Raw genomic sequence first — 18,136 nt, 5'->3', positions numbered from 1 at the left:
CTGGTTTTGGAAGAAGGTGAGCAAATAGGTAAGTGTGTGTATGGCTTTCATTACACATTTGATCCACACATCCTCACTGTTTATACCACTTCTCTGAAATCAGGCTTTCAATCACATCTGCCCATAGAATTGGTTTAAAAATAAACTACATTTATTTTACAAATGTATGAAAGGCAGAAGCTGACATATATGAATTACATTTACCAGTTTTTAATTTCTAAAAATGTTAAGGCCCATTATTTCTACCTTTGTCAATTATTATAAAATGTTTATACACATGGTGTTCTATTTGGACTATATTGAGAATTTTTCTCCTTAATGATACTTCTAATAAAATCCTTTAACTAGAATTATCACCTCACAGATTTGAGATTCAGTTTCCATTTTTGATGGTAGCAAATGCAAATTTGTGCTTCTTCTAAACTAAAGTACCTGGGCTAACTTCCATTTACAAGGTATTTATTTCATTTCTCAGCTTAATGACCACCACAATAACATTTTAGTAGCCTTGGAAATTGTACCTCACCATTATTTTTGGTTAATGCATATATTTTGTTCTATTTGTAGGATCTTTATCTCATAAAATTTTCATTCATATTCCAATGACTTTTTCTGAGACTGTCCCTCCAAAACCAACAGGAACATGTTAGTAGCTTGATGGGGTTTTGAGCTTCACTGAATGTCTCATTATTTCCACAGCTCAACAAACGTAAAATCAGAGTAACCATCTTTAGAATTTCCTTTTAAACATAGTAAATACTTTTAGGAGCTAAATTTTCATTTTAAATTTCACCAGAACACAATCATAAATTTCCAGTGCCCCATGTGCCTCCTCTAAATATCGCCTGTTCATATCACTAGGTAAATATAAATAGCCACAAATGAGTAGAAACCCTGTGAGCTAAATTACAAAAATTCCAGGAATTAAAAACAAAAATTCAGGCAGAGGCAAGTTTCAGTAACCAAAGTATAAGTTTCTCTTCAGCTTCCTCTGCCATTTTTCCTTTCATCTTTATATCTTCCATATTAATTTTTCCCTTTGAAAATGGCAACTGATATGACTGCCCAGTCATATTCCCCTTCCGTTCCATACTTTGGCTACTGACCTCCTCACATTTCAGATCTCCACTGTAAGACTCCCTCTCTTGACAGTGTCTGCTATGACGCCCAAATAGGATCAGCTCTTTTGGGCTATTCACTAGCGCTTTGTAATTCTATTGTAACATTTATTGTGCTTGAGAATCAGAATTTCTGTGATTGAATCCCATCAACATCACATTTTAAGCAAGAAGGGCATGGTTCAGCACATTGTACAACATATTGTTGTACATATATACTTTCCAATTATGTATTGAAATAATGAAATACAACATAATGCAACAAACTGATGAATAAGTAGAACATTAATATGGTGGTACAGTATAGTGTGGTTTATGATTGGTAGCTTCAAATTTCAACTTGGGCATTAACAACTTAATTTACTGACTAGGGTAAATTATTGCTTGTGTATTTTAGGTTTTTCTCTAAGGAAAGGTAGTTAAAAAATAGGTATTTGCTGAAATAATTTTACTGAATATACTATGAAGTGTTTAGACAACACTATGTAATATTAACGTATTCAATATATCATTTATTACTATTCTTATTAAATTATATGATTGCATAATAATAAAATATCTTACAGAGAAGGAATAAGTTGTTTTTGTAGTAGTGGTTATGAATTTTACTGGTGATAGCTAATAGCTAATTTAAAGATTTCTGGAATAAAAATAATAACTTCATAATAATGAGTTAAATCTAAAACCATATATTATTAGCATATATGAGGAAGTGGCATGACAATGACTAGCCCACTAAATTTTCCACTAGATATCAAAAAGAATGATTGTTATCTGTTTTTATCAATGATAAAAGAATAAATAAATATAGATACATTACATCATAAACTAACTTGTAATCATTGACAGAATTAAAAATAAATTGTCTTCCAAATATGTGAAGAAGTTTAAAATATCAAGGTATAGCTTATCTGGCAAAACACAAAAAGTCCTAAGGGGAAAAATATCAAATACATAAATAATAAATTTTATGAAACATGGCAAATGCAAGGTCAAATATACTAGTCACAAAAACATATGTAAGTGCATTATGCATCCTAGTAAAAACCAAGACCTTCCAGAATGATATTTTGAAGTTTATATAATCATTAAAAACTATTTAGCCAGGGATTTAGCTCAGTGGCACAGCTCCTGCCTGGCAAGCACAAGGCCCTGAGTTTGATTCCCAGTAACCCCCCCAATAGAAACTATGTAAATATTAAAGTGAGTGATGTATAAATGATAGCAAGAAATTGCCTGACCACTTCAACTTCTCTACAATAAGCAGATATTACCTCTTTAGGAAAGAGCGCATGAGATAATTCATGATAAGAACTCAAAAGAAGGCTTGACATAGTTCATGTTCCACTTAAAATTTGTTTCATAGGATCAATCTTGGCTGGAGCTTCACTAATATCATCTAAGCAATATATAAAAATCAACACATTAGCAACAGTATTGCAATTACGCAGACTCCTAGGCATTAGGTAGGGTACAGTGGGTTAGATTTGTGGAAGTCCCCATAATAAAATTCCTTGTAGGGATTTCAGTTACTTGTGTGACTTGTTCATCACTATCACATCACTTATTTGCAGACTAGTGAGTGGCATATAGTTAATACTTACTTTCATCATGGTCACAAAAATAATAATGACAACATTTAATTGTTATGCAGTTCACAAATGAAATTCTCAACTTTATTTCTATTTCCTGAGAAAATAGAAAAATCAGGAAACTTTCATTCACCTGCCCTATCATATAAGTTTAAGAATTATATTTATTTAACTCAAACATTAACTCATTTGTCACTCATCAGGCATTGCAAAGAGAAGGAGACAGAGAGACAGAGAAATGGTTGATGCTTTACATCAGCTTGAGAAGTTTAGAAGCTCAATTAAGTAACTCAGCAAGGAGCCAGGGTCCTTACTTTGCTAACATCCTGAGCCCATGAAAGAGAAAGGCAAGGAAATAACGTGAATGCTACATCCACTCCAGGGTGGGTAGCCTGCATACAACATAAGGGAGGAAAAGAGGTTTGCTCTCCCCATTTTTGCTGCTTTTGTTCTCTTCCACTATCATGAAGGGTTGTCCCTCGGCCACGCCACCCTGCCTTGGAGTCCACTGATTGTGGACTGAGACTTCTACAAAATGTGAGATAAATAAACCTTTCTTTCCTTAGTTTTGAGTGTCAGGTATTTTGTTTCAGCAATGATAGAAAAGTAACTAAAACAAAGAGATAACGAAACAGGGAGACAGGGAGCAGAATGAGGGGATGGGAAGGGAGGGGAAAAGAGAGGAAGGAGAGATCCCTGTCTTGTGAAAGCTTATTGTCTATTAATACAACAATTAACCTATTTTCCAAATTGGACAAAAAAGGTATAGTTCAATTAGAGCACATTAGCATATATCCAAGAAATCTATCCTCCATTGACAAGGATAAGAATAAAGCGGGCTTTTTACAGAAGAGCTATTAAAATCGAGGATTGTTACTAACACATTCTGACATGTACCTGTTTCAATCCATCCTTCCAACATCCGGACTGCTGAATCACTGGTATAAGGTGATTAATATTCAGTGAGTCCTTTGTCCAATCACCCAAACTAACTATAATATATTGGTTTACATTTTTTTATCCAACCCTATACAGTGTGTCTTATGAAAAATATGTGTTTTGCATTCATTAGTCTGTAAAACCAACTTTTAACTATTGGGTTAGGAGAAAAGATAGATGTGCCACAGGTAGGCTGTTTTATATCGAAGTGAAATGTTTTCAAACAAGTTTCCTTTGGAAAGGAGACACATCCCTTCTTACACAGTACACTCTGCTCCAGGCTTGAGTGGAGTTTCGTGTAAAGTCAGTTGTTTTGCCCTGTCCTTAGAGGCTGAGCCATATCTGAAGACCTGCAGGAGAAAAGCCACATAGCATATTTTGACAGCTCCCCGGAACTATTTTCCAACGCCTGCAATTGGTTTATAGAAAACTTTTGGTAAACAAATAAAATCCAAACACATTTCTCTTGCAAAATGAAAATATTGGAAACAAGACTATAGCCCTCTTGGGAGCCACTCTTGAACTTCTATATCATGTGTCATCTACAGAGGTAACCAATGACATGGGTAAGATGAATTTCTTTCCTGATCATTCTCTGAATGTGGTACTGATTTTTCTCTAGTTTTGTTTAGTTTTACACAATATTATTTTGTAGACTTTTTGAAATGGTTTTCTTTTACTAAAGATGATATCTTACAGATTTTGTACGATAACATCTCTGAATTCATTTTTATTATTACAGAGTATACACTTAAGTGAGGGAATACAAAGGTTTATTCATTTCTCTATTAATAGGCACTTAGATTCCTTTTACCAATATGAACATTACTACTGAGAATACTCACGAATGCACTAGTGAGTCTTTTTTTTTTTTTTTAACATTAACACTCTATATGGAAGTTAGCTTGTAAAAACTTTGGAGTTGTCTGTTTCTCTGTGATTTTATAGTTTGTCAAGGAATCACTTTAATAAAATCAGAATCAGAATGTTTTGGGCGCCAGTTAACCAGAAAGCAGGCATTGAGAAGCCATGGGTAGTTCCAGAGAAGTGTTTGGTACACTGTGCTTGCTCCTTCTGTGAAAATACCCAACTTAGACTGGGATCTTCACTGCTTGCATTTGATACTGCAAATTACCTACAGATATTCTGGTGACCACATTTGACAATTCACTATACAAATTTCATTTATTGTCCAAAACCCACAGATTAAAGGCTGTGTGTGTGTGTGTGTGTGTGTGTGTGTGTGTGTGTATTGGTGTATTACGACTAATACAGACATAAATACGATCTATAACTTATAATAGAAATTAATTCAATTTTAGTATCTATAACATGCATAATGTAAGCATTTAAACATATAACTTTAAAGAAGATTTTTAGAGAATAAGATATTTATAATGATTGATTTATTTCTCAGTAAATATTAAATATTCTCATATATCCTAGTCATATAAAGATTTTAAGACATTTTTCCAAATCATTCAAATTTTAATTTAGACCTTCCTAGAATTTCGTATGTACCTGATGCTTCAAATCAGCTCCCCGCAAAACCTGCTTTCACTTTCTAAATTGTAACTATGCATTTTTAAGAAGTCAATTTAATGAGTTAGGCAGTTTTCATATTTGGTAAAATAAAATCTAAAGGCCTAAAGGCCTAGTAGTCTCCTACTTCAGGTTTTTTTTTTTTTTTTTTTTTTTTTTTTTTTTTTTTTTTTTCTCTTCATCCTATCCAGGGTATAAAATCAGAGAAAGAAGGAAAAGAAAAATACGGGGCACTCTCTTTGCTGAGATTTCAAAATCTCCTTATGATTACTTCAAAAGGATCTGCAAGAAGTACTTTTCTGTTTAATTATTAAACAAGAAGGAAGCATTTCTTGTTCATAGTTTTTCTTTTAGAATAATAGGAAATGGGAATAGCGTGGCTGTTGTAATCGGTAAAGTGCACTCCCGTCCACCACCTGGAAGCTCCTGGCAAGTTATAACCATCTATCACCCAGTGCTGTTCACGGTAAGCAGCACGGCAGCGAGGCGACCCTTCTGTGTGGTAGCTCTCTTGCCCCAAATTTCATGCTATTAGAAAAAATTTACGTGAATTAAAGGGGGATTTTCAGAGCAAATCAAAACTGGTCATTGGATTGCAAAATACAGCAAAGGGAACAAGAGTCAACCTTATTTTTCATGCCCTGCCCCCAGGCCCTCAGAAATGTCACTGTTTTACACCTTCTTGATTCAGTGTAATGCAAAGCCACATTTCATTCAAAAAGCTCATGACAGAGACATCTTGGGAGACAATTTTCAACCCTGTGATTTTAAAATCTTTAAACCTCTTGTTCTTATAATTATCTTCACATTTTCTCCATTACTTTACATAGATGGCAGAATAAAGAAGCTGCAATTTTGATTACAGGATTGTTTTAATCTCATTATTTCCTCATATCTTCTTTTTCTCTTTAATTTCTAATTTGAAACATATTACAATAATAAAAAAATTTCAATGATTCCAACACTCATTATTTGACAGGTCTAAGATCCTAATCTCTCAAACATTTTGCTTATGTCAGTGAAGCACATATAATATTAAGCATTAAGAAAAATAACTTTAATTTATTCTATAAATGAAAACATTATATTTAATTTGATAACACACTACCCTATTCAAGTTGAATTTGATGGAGAGAAATATTTTTGGGACATCCAAATCATAATTTCCTACTCCTTGCTGTACAGATAAGCCTTGGTATCTTTTATTTAAAAATCTAAGAGAAACATGACCCCTGGTCACACTCAACTCTGATCCAGGCACTGTTCCAGGCCCAGAGATACAAAGACAAAGAAAATTCTGGCATTCAGGAGCCCACATGACATAAAAACAGCATGGGTAGCACTGTGAGGTTTAGGAATGACGTTAGGCATTAATAATTCTTTCCTACTAATGGAACGGAGAGATGCAGTCACAAGGGAAATAGTTTATTAGAATGAATAGGATTTCGAAGCAGATATCAAGGTATATTCTAATAAATTCAGGAGAGTTATTAAAACACTTTGAGGCATGCTTATTCTACATAGATCTAGGGACAATTCCCCCCTACTTCAGTATTTTGCACAGCATGTTTATAGAAAGCTGCTCCAAGGGCTAGATGCAGGCCAAGTTAGGTTCTATTTTCCTCTTCTACTTTCTCTTGAACATCTGCCCCTATTTCACAAGAAAAGCTCTGCCTTTGGCTAAATTTTATATACATGATTGTGCTGCAAGAAGGAATGACTGTGTGTCTCTATTTTGCAAATTCAGACTGTTGTGTACATAAATGTCAGTGTGTATATGTAGTGTGTATATATATATTTTTAAACTAAGTTCACCTCTAATAATAGGCACACAGACAGATAGGCTATGTACAAACACACTGAAGTTCAGACCTTGAAAATAAGAATAAAAGAGTCTCTAACAAACACTTGTGAATTATCAGAACACCTTCACTCACAGAATTTTCCTGCAGTGCAAGCAATGAGGTCAAGTCCGAGTGGAGTGCACAATATTCTCCACCTTTAGGAGGAGAGTGACTGGCTAAGACCGCACCACTTCACAGCTGAAATTATTCGGTGAAATCACAACCTTGGTTTTATCTACTCCTTATTTTTTCATAAATTGTTTAGCACAGTACATTATTTTTAAAAATTCATAGATCTCTACCGACCTTTGAAATACTTTTTTAAAACTTGAAATCAATCATTTTCAGCTGCACTGGAAGTCCTTTTCTTGTTTGGAGGAGGAGGAGTAAACAGTTCCTTGGAATCACCATGCATAAACTGTCCTTGGAACAGGGAAGCATAAGGACAAAGAGAAGGGCAAGTGTTCTTTATTGCCTGCAAGATTCTCACATTAAAATGTAGAGGCGACCAATGGGTTAAGTATCATAAAAAATAACACTTGTTTGTTCAGATTCATAAAAGTGTTTTCACTTACTTCTGTCAGACTGCAACTTCCAAACGAGTTAAAAACATTTCTACATGTATGTAAAATCATGTATTCACACACACACACACACACACACACACACACACCTCCAAAATTTCTGACTTGTCTTGCAAGATGAGAGAAAATTGAGAAGCAATACCAAAAGTGGAACTTTCTGCTTGCAGAGAAAAGCAGGAAGTTTAAGAGCTAGTGCTAGAAAGTCTCAGGGAAGAGGATTTATTTTGGTAAAATACTCCTCATTGTCCTTCATCATTCTTTTTTGTTTTAATTTTTATTTTAAAGAGAAAAAAATGAAACAACGCAAACAATGTGGGAGTTCAAAGCAATACAACAGGAAATCAGCAGTGGTTGCCATAATTCTCAAAGCATGTTCTGTTGAATTGGGATAAGGAATAGAGTATCTGATAAAGTGTTCTACCCATGACATCAAAGGAGTTTTGAAGGAAGGAAAATAAGCATAGGGAAGAGTTTGAAGGTAGAAATAAAAGGTACCTTCATTGTAATGAGAGGATGAAGCTATATTGGATAAACAAATAGAAATTTTGGAGAATTGATAGTAACTAAGCAATTATAAAGAACAGTACTGAACTTTCCTTATTGGGGGCACTGTTGCATCCTACCACTGAATTACTCTCACATTAAAAGAAATATCAAAACCAAGGTCTTACTAAATTGCACAGGTGGGACTTGAAGGTGCAACCTTTCTGCCTCAGACTCCCTCAGTGCCCAGCTTGAATGTTCTTTCATAAGTGGATTATGAGACGGCGTAATGTCATCTACACACCTTTCACTCATTCCATGATCTCAGCTTTCCTCTCCAGAGGAAAATCCCTCAATCAAATTTGCTACATATGCCACATTCAATAGGTAGCATTTGGGGAGCTTACATTAATATTCAGTAGCATAGCAGAACATGAAAAATAAACAGTTGCATAGGTGATTACATGCCAAGAAATGGTTAAAACTTAGCAGAAACATCAATGTCTAGGGGAACGATGCTAAGTTCATTCAGAAGTGTGCAGAGGGGAGACTAAGTTTCCCAACCCCAGTGGAACAGGAACAAGGGAGATTGAAGTGGACTGGGGATTAGCAGGTGGAGGGGGAAAAAGAGAGCAGTGGAGCTATGTTCTAATTTCTAACATTGATTTAGTCTCTGATATTTGATAACTTCTCTAAAAGCAAAGCCTCAACATATCATGCAACAGTATTTGCACAATCCATCTCCAACTGGCTACAAAAATGTCTCTTGAGCTGTATTTCTCAATAAGTATATGTGTTATAATTCAAGCCATTGGCTGCTGACTGCAGAAAAAGCAGAAATGGGAGCCAATTGAAACTGGGCAGACCCTCGCTTCCTCCTGAGAGAATATAGCACAGAAAAGAGCTTTGATAAAGAGACTGAAGCTCCAAAAATGACGTGGGTAAATCCAGACATCCCTTGTCCCTTTCTGGGATTTGGGTTAGGTTGAGGTGAACACAGGGCAGGTATCTAATGTCTACCCAACTTGATGATCTTGCTATTATCTTAAGCGAGAAAATTCGAGAATGTACATTATTATACAAGATGAAATATTATCTTATTTCAATTATTTTCAGTCTTTCACTGAAAGGAAAAGCCAAGAATGTGATTTGAAAAACCCAAGAATGTGACTTCTTTACTCTGTGAGTTTTATCTTTATTAGTACATTGGGGACCCATATCTATTGACCTGAATAAGAGGATTACAGGCTAAACAGGAAATGTGTTCAGACGAGACAGACACATTGTTGAGAGTTTAACAAACTCATGCTGGTCATATCAGTCACTGAGAATTGTGATGATTCAGTTACCATGATGCAAAATTCCTTTTATTAAGTATAAGGAACTTGAAGAGCAAAAGGTGCCTCAAGTTAGCCCCGTCCCATGGCACCCTTTTATTCACTAGCTAGAAGCATGTGACAATTCAACAGAGACCTCTTCTCACCTGAGAGCTCTTTTCCTTCACTTGTTCACCTCCTTGGACAGAGCTTCACACCTCTGGCTTCTTCTAAGAAACCCAGTCTCCACTCTGCCACCTTTCTAAGGGCTCTTCCTGGCACCTATGTTTAAAAACAGCACCCACCGTGTCTCAGAACACACAGTCAGTTTCTATTTTTTTCTGCCTTGTACTTGACATTATAAGAAATCCATTCATCCTATTTTTCTGTTATGTATTGACCTAACTTAACAGTTATTTTTCTCTCTTTATAAAATAGCACCTGAAATCCAATTTCTACCAAAGCAAAAAATTTTATCAGTTCTCTGCTCTGTGCCTCAGTTCTTTGTGTAGAATAGTGTATCTAACACACAGTAGGTGAACATGAACATAAACTAGTATTTAAAGAGATTATTAGAGTGAAAATTCATCCCTGTTTTTTTCTTCAATTCATGGATGAGTAACAGATGATTCTGTTCCATTCCTCAAAATGTGGCTATTAAAACCTCTAACTATGATATTTGTGTACTGTCTAGTAAAATCCTTCTAGAATTCTAGTAAGTTTATATAATTTTCAAATGTTGCAATTATTCAGGCTTTTTCACTAAATTAGGTTGGCCTTACCCCAAATTACTATGAACTATTAAGTTTTTAGCAATGTAATAATGTATGATTCACCAGATAGCTGAAAGTCCCTTTTCCTTTGTTAAATAAAATCTAAGGGAAATGACTAATTAGTCAATTTGAATGATTTCCAAATAACACCACCAGTCTGTGTTTGTCTATACTACCAAGGTGAATTATTCATTAGCATTTATGAGAAGTGCCTGAAGAACACTAGCAGTGGGAGTAAAACAACCTGGAATGGTTTTTAAATGACCTTCCAAGCAGCTTGGATTAACACTGGCATTATTCTCCCTGTACAAATCAAGTTAAAATTTTCCATGTGTCAGGTCTCAGAAGAAGGCAGTGAAGGAGTGCCGCTTTACCAGGGAATGACCTTCTGCACCTGCTGGCTCCTTCCCTGGGTCGTGTGTGTGTGTGTGTGTGTGTGTGTGTGTGTGTGTGTGTGTGTGAGAGAGAGAGAGAGAGAGAGAGAGAGAGAGAGAGAGAGAGACAGAGAGACAGAGAGAGAGACAGAGAGAGACAGAGAGACAGAGACAGAGACAGAGACAGAAATGGAGAAGCAGAAAAAGGAGCTAAGGAAAAAGAGAGTGAGGAAAATAAAGAGATGGGAAGAGAACAAAGAAAACAGTGTTAAAGGGAACACAGAGTCATGAAGAAGATGGGAGAAACAGAAAAATGAAAGCTAGAAAGCAGGAGAAAGAAATGGAGGAAGCAGGGGCAGAGGCTCTCCTGACAGAAATGACAGACAGACTCTGAGATTCAGAGGCAGGGTTTCCCTCGAGTTGGCAAACCAGGTTGCCGACCTCCCAGGAGTTCTCCCAGGTGTGCAGGGCCACCTGACTTAATACTGATTAAAAGTGTAAATTGCAACGGAAAGAAAAAAAAAGTAATTGTCATGTTGTTTCTCTCCTGTGAGGTCACACTCCCTGGTTGTAGCTGAGCCTGCTGCTAGGCACACCCCTCTTGTTTAATAAAATTGTATTAACTTTATCCCTGCCCTTGATTTGTGGCTTTCTCACGTTGCGAGGAATAAATAATAAATGATTGTAAAGTACTTGTACATATGAAATGCCACATAAATGCTTAATAATAATCAGCTTAGGCCAGGAAGCCAGGGGGGTTGAATAGAAATCATTGCACACAGCCATTCTTGTTTCTGTGGCTAAAATCATCCTGTATGCTGTCTCCCTTTCAAATCAGCCAGCAGATTTAATTTTCACTCATTCACGAATCCACTTCTCTGCAAACTAAACAACCTTTGTCCCTCCATCTCTACTGTAATGTCATTTATAATGGTAGATTATAACTTCAAAAACTCATCTTTGTGTTTGCATATCAGCTGTTTTTGCAGTGGTCTTTCCTCTCATTTTTGCACTTCCAAATCCTCACATGCCCAACTTCAAGTCATTTTTCTCACCTGATTGGTAATACCTATCCTGTTCTGATTACCTTTGGCAGAGTCTGTCTCCTAGTCTTGGAATTCACCAGGCTTCTTTTTTGGAGAACTAAGGTAGCTAGTCCTTTTCTTGATGGTCTTCATTTATGCATTTATTTAATTTTGTGTTGATTGAAAGCTCATGGGTGGAGCATTGTGCTAGGCATCAGGGACACTGTTAATTCAAGATTCAAACTTGGCTGAAACTCTCCTGATTTGACCGGTGGTATATGCAGAAGGAAGTGGCTCAGGCCTGGGAAGTAGCCTATGAATTTTCTCCCTGCCATCTTGAGCAAGGAAGGGGATCCCCTTGTTTGCCTTTATCTCTTCCAGCATATGAGGGGTAGGATCTAGCCTTTGGGCAAGGATTTCCCTAGTACTGATCCATGCAGCTGTTTTGAGCAGTACTGAGTAACTCGAAAAATATTTTGTCTAAACTGTTAGTACACAGAAGGACAAAATTAGTAGATCTTTATTATAGAAAAATAGTTGAAAATAATCAAAACCACACAATCCAATGAGATATTTCCTGTGTATCCTCTTAGGGTTTTTTCTCCATGTTTACTTGATGTATAAATTGCTCTTAAGATGTATACCTCTGACTTTGTAGTATTACATTTCTTATCAACGTGGGATTTTACTATGCTTGTATACATACATATTGGTTTATTACCTTACCTTAAACAAACTATAACAAAATATAATTTCTTATAAAAATGACTGTCGTAATACTAATGATAGCTTCATATTCCATTACACATATGAATTATTTCAAATATATATATATATACATTGCTAAAAATAAACCTCCTACAACTGAAATGCTGGGTAGGGATATTACCTGCATTAAGGTTTTCATTATGTTAGCAAACTGCGCTCTAGAGAGGCCGGACTGGCTTACACTCTCACCTCCAGTATATCGGACCCCTTCTGATGTCCCTTGCTTTCCCTCTTAGGCCCCATACACCCCTTAGCCAAATGAAGTTTTCTTAAGAAAGATAAGATGCTTGCAGCTCAGCAATTTAATTTTTCCTCTACTTTCCCATCCATTCCCTTGTGGTATACGAATTAGTGGGCCTTGCGTTTTCAAACAGGTGGAGAAGGCTGTAGGGTGTATAATTGCTTTTGGTGAAACCATCGATGTCCACGTTTAGTTCTTCCTGCTCCACTTCCTCCTATTCAATTAGGCTGTTCTTACCGGGGGAGAGTTTTCAAAGCACCAGATGAAGTGTTACTTCATGATTAATAATTCATGACAAGAAATGAAGATTAGGCAAGGTAGTAATGCCTTCCAAGCTGTTTTGCTCTATCATTTCCTTGTTCTCATTCACATAAAATGCTGTGTCTCAATCGTTAAAGCAAACATGCAAAGTTTCACTACCCCATAAACCAAAGATCCAAAACAAGAATTCATAAGCTTTTGAAGTCCTAAGTCCTTTTGAGAATCTTGCAAAAGCAATGAACTTTCACATAAGGGAAGGGAAACGAATACTGCAGCATGCACGATATTATACTTCCTGTACAAATGGGTCAGGCAGAACTCAAAGGTCATCCAAGGATTCCCTAAATAAAAATGTTTGGTCAAATGAACAGACAAAAACTAGGACAAGCTGAAATGAATCAAAAGTAGGGTGGACAAGAAATTTAATGCCCCTATTCTTGCCCCTATTCTTCCTGCCCAAATTTGCCATGAAAAAAATCTTCAAGTACGACTGAATTATTTAGATACTTTTCAGTGGAATCTGTGAGGTAGGTTTTAGAGAAATATATCTCACCAAACACAATCATCAAAAGGAAAACCAAACACAGGTGAGTGTGAGGCTCATGGTTGATATTAAAACCTATTTGCAAGACTACAATTGAAGGTGTATTATTTTCTTGCCAAATGCTATCAGCCATAAAATTTCCAAGGCACTAGGGTCACACCCACTACTTCATGCTCTGCTTCTTGGCATTCTCCTAAATTCTTCCTCAATTGTCATATCTCCACAGGCCATAACAAAGGACAACAGTTAGTAGCAATTCAATTTCGACCTCCATCTGCTGGCTGTAAGAACATAAGGGGGAAATTAATGTACACTCACACTTATCATTACAATAACCCAAATTTGTTTTTGTAGTATGATTTTCTTCCAAGGAAATGTTAAAAAGCTAGTTTATGTTTAAATTCCCAGCTTACCTTATAGACAGTTAAAATAATTTATTTTTTGAAGACACAGAGATGCCAAAAATTTGTTGAGGACCACAAAGCACTTTCATGGAGTAATACAGATATCAGAAAAGTTCTCTGGAAACCATTTTGGCAGTTCTAAAATTCTGGCATCCAGTACTCAGCTCAGAAAGCAAGTTAGGCTAATAATTAATGAGATAATATGAACACACAGCAAAATATTTATGCTCTGCAGTCTAACTAATATTTCTTACTCGTTTTTCTCCCTCTAATCAATTCTCTCTTCCCAAATCTAAGAACCATAATTTCCCACTTACCAGCTCTGTGATTTTGAGCAAATTACTTAATCTCCCTGTGCTTCACTCCTTCCTCTAGGAGATCAAAACAATAACGGAAGCCAACAATTCTCACTGTTTATAAGAATCAAGCAAAGAAATCTTAGAAAATTACCCAGCATATATAGGATGGTCATAAAATCTGGGAATATGAATGTCATTATTTTATTGACTTTTTTACATACTGATGAAAGAGGAACTCACTGAACTGATACCAATGAGTGCAAAGGCTGATCACAAGAATGATCACAGCATCCTTTACCATATGTCACTTTAGAACTGTCATTTCCCATTGCACAAATGGAAAACTGGCTCAAACTTCAAAGATGTAATGGTCAGTGTGTAGGACAAACCATTTAGCAAACAGATAATTCTATCAAAGTAAGGGAAAACTCATAGTCAAGGTTATAAGCAGCCAAGATGAAAACTTGCCAAATGCCCAAAGAATCAGAGGTACCTCATAGAACTGTCCAAAAGATTCCCCTAACACATGACTTTCAGTCATGCCAAATGCCAGTTCTACAAAGCTTACTCAAGTTGCTTCTGACTAGCATGATGAGACAAGTCACTGAATATATCAGATAAAGGTACTCAACAAACTATGTGCTCTAATGTGGTGCCAGTAACAATTTACTATGTATGTTTGCAAATATTTCCTGGCCCTTAGGCACCTATAGTAAGAACTTATTAAATATTTATTATGAATATAACTAGCATTTATCATTATTTAAGAACATAATAACAAAAATGGATGTTCTATAATCCACTGTTTTCATTTTTGAGATAATCGTAGTTTGGCACTGGTAAGTAATGGCAAAGGAATTACTGGGTAGTACTAGTAATTCCCCATTCATTTGTGGCCCCCTATTGACCTCTTTCTTCATTAGCTTACTAATCTGCTGCCAATCCTTTAAGGAAATACAAATAGTGAAGTGGACCTGCACATGTTCCCTGGTCATTCTCAGTAGAATCAAAGAGCTTAGACATCCACACTGAAGAAATCTACTTATTTTTTGTTTTCCTTCCTACTGTCAATGACCTTTTCGTAAGAGATATTGGTCTCACATTTGGCTTTGATTCATAAAAAATATTATACTTTGGGCTGAAAATAATTATACAAACAAGTATGAATCTTTCATACACACAATAATAGCAACAACATGATCATTTGTGTTGTGCTCTCTGGAGAAGATTTAATGATAGATTTCTGATGAGCAATTCCATAAAAGCAATTTTAAACAAATTATATATGGGATATTTTGAAAAAATATGTCTTTGTTAATGCTTGTCTTTAATCAAGATGTAGATATGTCAAATAGAATATATAAATGTATTATATACTTTAAATTGGACTTGCATCATCAGGTATCTCAGGTTGTTTTTAAATCTCTAGTTCAGGATTGTGATACAGCCTGAGGAAAAAAATGGGTAAATTTTTAAAGGCCTCTTGTTAATATGTTAATGTGTCCTAATGTCAACAGGTATGACAGTTGTAAAGAGGCAAATGTCACATCAAGAGAGCACATCAAAAAAGCATTAAGAAAGCATCAGCCCATTAAATAAAGCCAAATTAAAGCCAAGTGTCATGGTGCATGCTATGATTTCTGGGGTATCAACTAGAAATTTGCCTTGCTTACAAACATGGTTAATGATTTAGATATATCCCAAGGCTTGAGAACCATGACTGACCATGGTAAACTGAGTTTTGTTCTCCTTGAGTCAGAAAACTTTTCTGTAAAGGACCAGAGTAAACATTTTATCTATTGTGAGTCACATGATCTCTGTCATAATGAAACCCTTTCTCTAAGCAGTAATATAAAAATCAGACCTGTTTGGGCTTGGTGTTGATAGGATGAAATGACCCACAGACCATAGTTTGCTGATGCCTGCTCTATTCTGTGAGGGCCAAAATGTCCATGAAATATTGATCACTACCCTTGATTTTAAAAATATAAAGTATCCTAATATTCCATGATGTTTGAAGATTTACATATGTAAAACTTATAAAACTTTTAAAACGTGCTGTTAATTACCTTTATTATCAGAATTTGTAATCCTTTTGGAATGTCAGTCACACCAAAAGTGAGATTGCATAGAAATCTACCAAATGACCAGCTTGTGTCCTGGGAAGATGATCTCATGAGACAAAACAAGAATGATTAAAATTTTTATTTATATTAACTTTTCGTCTCATTCATTTAAATTTCTATTATGAAATGCTCTATGCTATGCTTCAAGTATCGGGATTCTAGGAAATGTTTATAAATTATTCTGTTTATTGGAAAAGTAAGAACCTTCAAAAGTCCATCCCTCCATAAAAATCAATGAGAATGCTGGTAAGTAATTGTCAAATCATCTTTTTAAGTGCTCTGGAAAGTAACCAAATGCTTGCAGCAATCCACAGAATCTATTCAAGAAAAATAAAATGGTTGATTCTCAGAACATTCAAATTGCGGTATTTTTACTCATTTCAATCCCAGCATTGAAATTCTGTGTCTACATAAAACCTTATGCATGGATGTTCACAGCAGTGTTAGTCATAATAGGAAAAAATACTAGAAACAATGCAAATCTACTTCTGTTGAGGAAAGAATAAGCAAATGGGACATGTATCTATAAAGTGGAATATTATTTGGCAATAAAAAGACTGGCTTCCTGAGACCCATATAACTTTGAAAATGAAGCCAATCAGTCACAAAAAAACATATAGGCTATGAAATATCCAAGGCATGTAAATATACATACTCAAGAGACCAGTTTAGAAATTTGTAAGGCAAACTGGTTTTGCTCCCTTTGATGAGTCAGAAAACTTTTTTCTGAACAGATAAGATAGCAAGCACTTTAGGGTCACAGACATTGTGATGACTACTTAGCTCCACGTTTGAGTAGTAACTTTAAAACTAAGCTGGCATCGCTTCTCAGCCTCTTGACTAAGATCAGGTGTAAAGATAATCTGGGCCCCGCTCGCTGGATTTGGCCCTGGACAGGGCTGATGGGGCGATGAATGGAGAGTGACACTAATAGAGTTTCGTTTTAAAGTGATGAAAACGTACTAACAGAACTTTTGTAACTGAATACAGTAAAATTTTATGGTATATAAGTTATATGTCAATAAAACAAAATTATTACAGTGCATCTCATATTTTAAAATATATATTAATGGTATGTAAGGTCAAGTTAGCTTGAAGTGAATTCTGGTCCCTTAGGGCCTACGGTTTAGCTTAGAGGCATAAGCACCTGCCTGGAAAGTGGGAAGTTGTGAGTATGATTCCCAGTACCAAAAAAAAAAAAAAAAAGAATTCTGGTCCCTGAAATCAGTCATCAGTCTGTCAATCCTAAATATATCTACTTATAACTATATACAAAACCATTAATTTCAAAACATATGAATATTGCAACACTGTGGGAGGCTGAGGCAGAAGGATTACAAGTTCCAGGGCAGTCGAGGCAACTTAGCAACTCAGTGAGATCCTGTCTCAAAATTTAAAATGAAATAACGTAATGTAATGTAACGTAACGTGACGTAACGTAACATAGCATAGCATAGCATAACATAACATAGAAAGCACTAGGGATATAGCTAAGTGTGAAGACCCTGTGCCCAATTCCAGTACCACCCAAAGCAAGTGACTTGCATGCCCTGAATTTTCTGTTTTATGGACTTAGAACAAGATGAACTTGATTAAAAAAATATTGTCCTACTTCAATCCTTAAAATCTAAAGAATAGGATTCCGGAAAATAATAGCTGTTGAAGAATTAGAGGGAAAGATTTGGAAAACCTATATCTACAGATTGGTAGAAAAAGCTTGAGTTCTAAGGTAAATGTAGTTCAATACTAGCTGAGTTCCTGAACTATGCATATCTTAAACAGACTGAGAATAGATGAGGGTCTGACAAACAGATTAAATAAAGAACAAAACAAAAATCCTTGACTTGTACAACTGTGCCCAAAGAAAGGGCACCTGTTGCTTCAGTTTAATCGATTCAATATT

This window comes from Cavia porcellus, unplaced genomic scaffold (assembly GCF_034190915.1).
Source record: "Cavia porcellus strain 051 isolate PalLab524CR breed Dunkin Hartley unplaced genomic scaffold, mCavPor4.1 scaffold_1, whole genome shotgun sequence".
In the NCBI taxonomy this organism is placed as follows: Eukaryota; Metazoa; Chordata; class Mammalia; order Rodentia; family Caviidae; genus Cavia; species Cavia porcellus.
This window is presented reverse-complemented; position numbering follows the sequence as displayed.